The sequence below is a fragment of the Trachemys scripta genome, chromosome 5 (genome assembly GCF_013100865.1).
Source record: "Trachemys scripta elegans isolate TJP31775 chromosome 5, CAS_Tse_1.0, whole genome shotgun sequence".
NCBI lineage: Eukaryota > Metazoa > Chordata > Testudines > Emydidae > Trachemys > Trachemys scripta.
Window position 1 is genome coordinate 12,773,119 of NC_048302.1, and position 7,278 is coordinate 12,780,396.

Below are 7,278 nucleotides of genomic sequence, written 5' to 3' on the forward strand. Positions count from 1 at the left end.
CCTCCCCTGACTCTTCGGCTCTGTTTAAGAGCCGAGCTGCCCCAGCGCTACCGGCTTCGGGCAGCCCCCATGCCTCCGGACCTTGGCTGGGACTCTGTGCTGTGTCTTCCAGGAGGTGCAGCACAGAAGCTGCAGCCAGGGGGGAGAGGGGACAAAGGTGTCTCTAAACTGGATTTTCTGGGGGCCACTGTGGCCCCCAGTGTAAATTAGAGCAACCAGGAGCTGCTTTGTTTTAAGCTTCCACTCCATGGGTGCCTACAGGCAGCTCCACAGCAACTTAGGATCCCTGTAGCATGTAGACTGTGGGGACTCCCTGCCCATCCTGGGGCCTGGTTTTCAAGGAAGCCTGCGTAGGCGACTGCCTGTGGGAGCGCTCTGCAGTGCCTGCGCTGTGAGAACTCTTTGCTGGCTGGCTGCAGGGCTTTTACAGAGCAGCGTACGCAGGCTGTAGCAGAAGTCAGATTCCCACCAGTGAAATCAGTGGAGTTACACGGGCTTAAAATGTAATGCAGGGGTGAACCAGTCCCTTGGCTTCAGGCCCAGCATTAGCACGGGTCAGAGGTTGCAGGAATAAATATGCTGAAGAGTGCTTCCCAGAACGCAGAGACCTAATCCTGGAGCAGTTCCTGAAGTCATCCCCAGCTGCGAAGGAGACTTTATCTGCAGCATCTCACTCCGGGGCAGGCTGTGACCTCAGGAGGTACAGGAGACTCATCCTGACAGTAACGAACAGGTGGTTATGTCATTTAAACTCCTGTTTAAAAGAAAAATGAATGGCGATGGAGTACATTCTAGAGCAGCCACAGGGCACTTACGAATCTGAAGCACTTGTCATTAACAGTACACGCAAGCTGCTTTAAACCAAAGGTTTCTGTTATAGTATCAACAAAACACTGATACATATTCTCCCTCCATAACACCAGTGTAGCTACCACCATTTCAACTGCACTGATGTCAGCAAGGGGGAGAAGTTAGTGAGAACTGATCTTAGTGTAGACCAAGCCTACAAGACAAACCTGAAAGAATCAGCATTCCCATTGGAGTCAGGGAGTTTGAAGGATGTTATATGATAAGCTTGATTATTTAAACACAAATAAACAAACAAAAACAACAATCCGTAGTGTGTAGTTTAAAAACTGCTTTCATGAACTATATATATTTATGTTAGCATTTACCTTATAACAACTTGGACGCGTGATTTCTAATGTTTTATTGGGAAAGACTATTTTTTCCAGTCTTACTTTTCACCAGCAAAATGTCTAGATGGCTGTGCAGAGCTATTCAGAAAAGTGATTGTGTAAACGCAGCATTATGGGTTTCCATGTTTATTGCTTCTCAGTGACACCGAAGCCGATTTGCTTAGTTTACAAAGAAAATATATTTTTTCTTCCAATTGCTCGTCCACCAAACTAAGCCTGAAAGTCAGCCTAGTTCTTTTCAACTTATCCTCAGTAGTAGCCTTGCCACTTCGACAATTGCACATAAAGTACACCAATAATACAGCTCCATTACTGGGGAATGTGACCCATTAGTTTTTCCTTTGTCCTTCATATTCTTTTTTCCCCACAAGGTATTAAATATTCAGTAGCAATACATTCTTCAGCAGTGAAAGGCCCCTGATTACGCAATGTTTCCATAACTATCAGGGATAGACTATGTCAGAACAATGCTCCCTTTTAATTCACTTACTTTATTTTAACAAAAGTATTTGAACCCTCCAGATTCAGTTACAGAAAAACTACAAGGATAATAGAAATATTAAAAGAAGTCTAAAAGGGAAGTGGCAACCAACTCCAGAAAGGGATTAATTGCATGTACTTTATATATGCCATGGCAAGTTAACAGTGAGCTGGAGCCGGTTCCCACCGGTTCGCAAGAACCGGTTGCTAAATTTAGAAGCTGGTGTAGAACCGGTTCCTAAAGGGGCAGGCGGGTGGACAAACTCCAGTGGCCCTCGGGACCGTCCTGTCTGGCCCGCCTGAGCTCCCAGCTGGGGAGGCTCCCCCGGCTCCTCCCCCACTTCCCCCCCTCTCGCAGAGCCGTGGGAGCCCTGGGGGAAGCAGCGGGGCTCCCGCAGCTATTTAAAGGACGGGGGTGGCAGAGGCAGCTGGAGCCCTGCCCCTTTAAATAGCCCCTGGAGCCCCCCGCTACCCCAGGACCCTGCTTCTACCGCCACTACTCCAGGGCTCTGGCAGCTATTTAAAGGGCCGGGGCGGTAGAAGCAGGGGAGCCCCGGGCCCTTTAAATAGCCCCCAGAGCCCTGGGGTAGCGGGGGGCTCCAGCTGTCTCTGCTACCCCGGTCCTTTAAATAGCCGCGGGAGCAACGGACTTTTTAAATAGCCCCCAGAGCCCCGCTGCCACTACCTCAGGGCTCCAGCAGTGGGCTCTGGTGGGAATTTAAAGGGCCTGGGAGCCCCAGGCCCTTTAAATTATCCCCTGGGGAAGCCGGGCCACCCTGGTACGGTGCACCGGCTCTTGCCGATACGCCGTACCGGCTTACTTTCACCTCTGGGTAATCGAGTGGGGCTGAAAGCTCCAGCGGCTGCGCGGCATCCTTACACAGCATCATGGTAAGGGGGCCGGGCCAGGGCTGGGAGGAGGGGTTGGATAAGGGGTAGGGAGCGGTTGGAAGGGGCGGATGTTCTGGAGGGGCGGTCAGGGGACGGGGAACGGGGGGTTGGGTAGGCATGGGAATCCCGGGGATCTGTCGGGATGGTGGTGGATGGGGTTGGGGCAGTCAGGGGACAGGGAGTGGGGTGAGTTGGGTAGGAGGTGTGGTCCTGGGGGGCAGTTAGTGTGGCGGGTTTTGAGAGGGGGTGGTCAGGGGACGGGGGGGGTGATGGGTTGTGGGTTCTGAGGGGAGCAGTCGGGGGCAGGACATGTGTTGGGGTTGGATGGGTGGGTGGCGGGGGGGGGGGGGGGGAGACAGGCACGTGGGACTTGTACTCACTGCGTAGTTCCCTACCGGGTCTTCGGTGGCACTTCGGCGGCGTGTCCTTCACTTGTTCCGGGTGAAGGACCTGCCGCCAAAATGCCGCAGAAAACCTGGAGCGAGTGAAGACCCCCCTACCGCCGAAGTGCCGCCAAGGACCTGGTAGGGAACCGGTTCTTAGGATTTTGGGAGTTCATCACTGGCTCCTTGATTGCAATTTGGAGGAACAGGTTTTAAATAGCAAGCCAAAGTTGCATATACACATCTCTCCTCTGAGCATATACAGTGCTAACAAAGAGAAAATCTTGGAGAGGATGTCCAGTTGGCCCCAGGCTCTGCTGCTCTTCTCATCCAGGGCCTAATTCAACATGTGTTTAACTTTAAGCATGTGCTTAAGTTCACCCCCATTCAGCAAAGCCCTTGAGTACATGCTTAAAGTTAAGCATGTGCATACATGCTTTGCTGGACTAGATTCTCAGAGAAGCTGTCCAAGTTAGTAAGCACAGCTCATACGTACAGAAGGGAAAACCCGTTTTAGATCATGAACTCACTGTATTTATGCAGCCATCCAAGGAACTTCAGCCATTGTGAGGACTGTACACTTGTGCGTCTATAAATTTAAATGACATTTTATGTCCTCTTAAGCTGACACAGTGTTGCTCTCAATGACACTAAAAGATTAAGAACAGCGCATACTGGAAATAGATTCTCTCAGACATCCAATTAGCCATTCTCTTTTCTAACGAGATAGCTGCTAATAAGATCTCATTAATGGGTTTTAGAATTCAAATCACAACAATTAGGTAAGGATAAAAAGAATGGATTTTAAAAATTAGTTCCCAAGACTGAATGGAGATAGCTTTCCAAATTCTTTGTCTGGTGCTAATCCAGGGGTGGGCAAACTTTTTGGCCTGAGGGCCACATCTGGGTATGGAAATTGTATGGCGGGTCATGAATGCTCACGAAATTGGGGTTGGGGTGCAGGAGGGGGTGAGGGCTCTGGCTGGGGATGTGGGCTCTGGGATGGGGCCAGAAATGAGGAGTTCAGGGTGCGGGAGTGCGCTCCGGGCTGAGGCAGGAGGAAGGGTCTGGGGGGGGAGGGTGAGGGCTCCGGCTGGGGGTGCAGGCTCTGGGGTGGGGCTGAGGATGAAGGGTTTGGGGTTCAGGAAGGTGCTCCGGGATGGGACCAAGGGATATGGAGGGCAGGAGGGGGATCTGGGCTGGGGCAGGGGGTTGAGGCGCAGGGAGGTGGCTCAGGGGTGCAGGCTCTGGGTGGCGCTTAAATCAAGTGGCTCCTGGAAGCAGCGGCCTGGCCGCGGTTCCTGGCCAATGGGAGCTGCGGGGACAGCACCTGGGGTGGGGGCAGCATGCGGAGCGGAGCTCCCTGGCTGCCTCTATGCATAGGAGTTGGAGGGGGGACATGTTGCTGCTTCCGGGAGCTGCACCGAGCGGCTCCCGACCCTGCTCCCCGGCTGGAGTGCCGGAGCGGGGCAAGCTCCAGACCCCGCTCCCTAGAGGGAGCTCAAGGGCCAAATTAAAACGGCTGGTGGGCCGGATGTGGCCCGTGGACTGTAGTTTGCCCACCCCTGTGCAATAGGTTAAGCCATTTAGTGTTATTACCAGTTTTTAATGACTGCCAAACTAGGATCCAGGATCTAGAGTATAAAGCCACAACTTTTAGACTGAGTTACCTGAGTTGCTAGTTTAATCTTTACCAGTATAATCCCTTAATCCTGCATTAAAAACTACCCTCACCACTTCAAGAGGCCCAAAACTGGGTAATAAAATTAAATTAAATCAAAATAATTGTCAAATCTAATCTGTGCTAATGGGATCTGAAATCCCTACCAAGCCAAAAAAAGCCTCCAAAGCAGAACACAAAAGAAGGAAGGGCAGTACAATGTTAAGAAATCCAATTGTAAGCATTAGCAAACAATGCGGAAGTTACAAAAGGAGTAATAAATTTATCTGACTTCTAAAAGAAGAAACAGGAAAACAAACCTAACCAGTATTCAAAGGTACTAGCAAGTAGAAAAACAAACTCATCTGCCTTAACTCTCACCTGCTAAGAAGTATCTATATAAATCATACTGCTCCAGGAGTTATTGCAAATAACCTTCATGAAATATGGTGCTGATCACTTCATCAAACGTAAGAGTGTATGATTCTTCACTGCAGAAACAATTCAAATCCTGAGCATATAGTTCTGACATGGCATAACTCTCCATGTTAGAATGATCCCCTGAATTAAAAAACACCTTGTAACCTGCTGCTGGTGACGCCTCTAAGCTACTGCCTTATTGCGCAGAATGGAACATTTGGGATCAGCCTTTACGTGACCGTGACAAGAAAATGAACAGCGAGAAGAAAAAACAGGAAAGGAAAAAATGATAGGAAGAGGAAAAGAAGAGGGAGCGAGAAACTCTTAAACTGAGCTGGACTTTCACATTTCTATTTTCAACCTTCTTTGTTTACATTCCAAGTAGATGTGGACGTCAGTGGAGCTGCACTTATGGACACCAGGGCTGAAGACACAAATCCTATAGCACTATTCATATCACTGAAGTGTGGGGGACTTAGAGAAGCAAGGGAGCAGTACTGTATTTGGGAAATTCCTAGAGACAAATCTGAGTGCCACACAAAGATCTTGAAGCTGCAGACTTAAGACTGACAGAGTGCCACAACATATATTCAGGAATATGAGAATGCAGTATTCAGAACTAAGTACAGAGGAGCTGATGTAAAATGCGTTCCCAAGCTGGACAGTTATTGTGTGTTTAGAACCAGGGAAAAGGTAATAGAATGTGGTAAGACTGAAAATAGAGGGGGGTCCATTCCCTGACTTTCCATACTAATACATCGTGGAGAGGGAGGGGGCAGGAGAAAGCAACACTAACGGACAGAGTAGAGATGGGCACATGTTGCAAAGGTTGGATCTACATCTGGATCCAAATTTCCTCTTGAGGAGAGTGGGATCTGGTGCTCCAGTTCAAATTCCTCTTGCAGAGGAATGCCCAAACAAGGAAATGCTAAACTGGAGCTGAACTTCGCAAAGATTTGAGGATTTCGGATTCAGGTGCAACCTGGGCTCACTTCTAGTTTAACAATATACAGCACTTCCGTCATTTCTCTTTTTTCTGCATCCCTGCTCTAACACTTCTGGATGATGAAACAATCCCCGACATCAGAATTAGAGTTGGGGCCCAAGCTGCTAAATTTTGGATCCATATCTGGCTTTGAGTTTTCCCAACGTTCAAGAGGGGAGGGGATTTGTGATGCTGGGGTTCTGGTTCACCCAATGCAGAGGCAGTAGCTAGTCATCAAATATGGATCCAGAGTGGACTCAGGCAGTGCTGCCAAACCAGCAGCCAGAAGGAGACAATGGCCTTAGGAGCTTCACCAGTGCTACCAGGATGTTAACTGCTCATGCTTGAGGGTTGTGTAGCCTGCAGTGTAAACTGCTTTGTGCTGAGGGACTGAGAGCTCTGTGGTGAAAATCAAGATGTCTCCATTTCACCACACAGACCTGGCTGTGGAACATCAAGGTTCCCCCCACCCCATCCCCTCACTGTTTAACAGAAAAGCTCCATTATTATTCCCCCAAGTCCTTCCCCCCTCTAGTTCTAGACACTTTATCCCTGACTGTACAAATAGGCTCCTGGATTCACATTTGGGCATCTAATGAAGCAGTCTGATTTTCAAATGGCTGAGTTCTGAAGAGCTTGGCCACCACCTATTTTCCCCCAGGGACTGTCCCCCTCCAGCTGGCCTGGCCTGGGAGCAGGGTCATACTCTGAGCCGCTTTCACAGGGGCCCCAGCTCTGCTGGAACCAGCCCTGGGAGCCGAACCTCCCTGCAGCTCTCCGGAGTGTTTTAGGGGCAGCCTTTTGGTGGGGAGCCGGTGTACTGTACAGCGTCTGCAAAGGGAATCATTTGCTTGGCCCAAACTTGGATTAAGAAGAAGTCAAAACAAGAAGCAACGGCCCGATCCCGCCCATCCTAGCTAGGGTGGCCAGATGTCCCGATTTTATAGGGCCAGTCCCGATTTTTGGGTCTTTTTCTTATATAGACTCCTATTACCCCTCCACCTCCTGTCCGGCTTTTCCACACTTGCTGTCTGGGCACCCTACTCCCAGCCCAGGGGCTTTCCTGGGACCTGCTGGACATGTTTAAAACACAAGTCAGGGGAGGGCAGGCTCTGGCCGGCCGGGGGTGCTGGCGGGCGGCTCATAGCGATCGGAGAGGAGCGGCTCCGCCCCGCGGGCCGGGCGGGGCAGGCGAGCCCCGGGCGGGATCCGAGCGAGCCCCGGGAGCAGATATAAGGCGGCTCGAGGGGACAGTGGGGC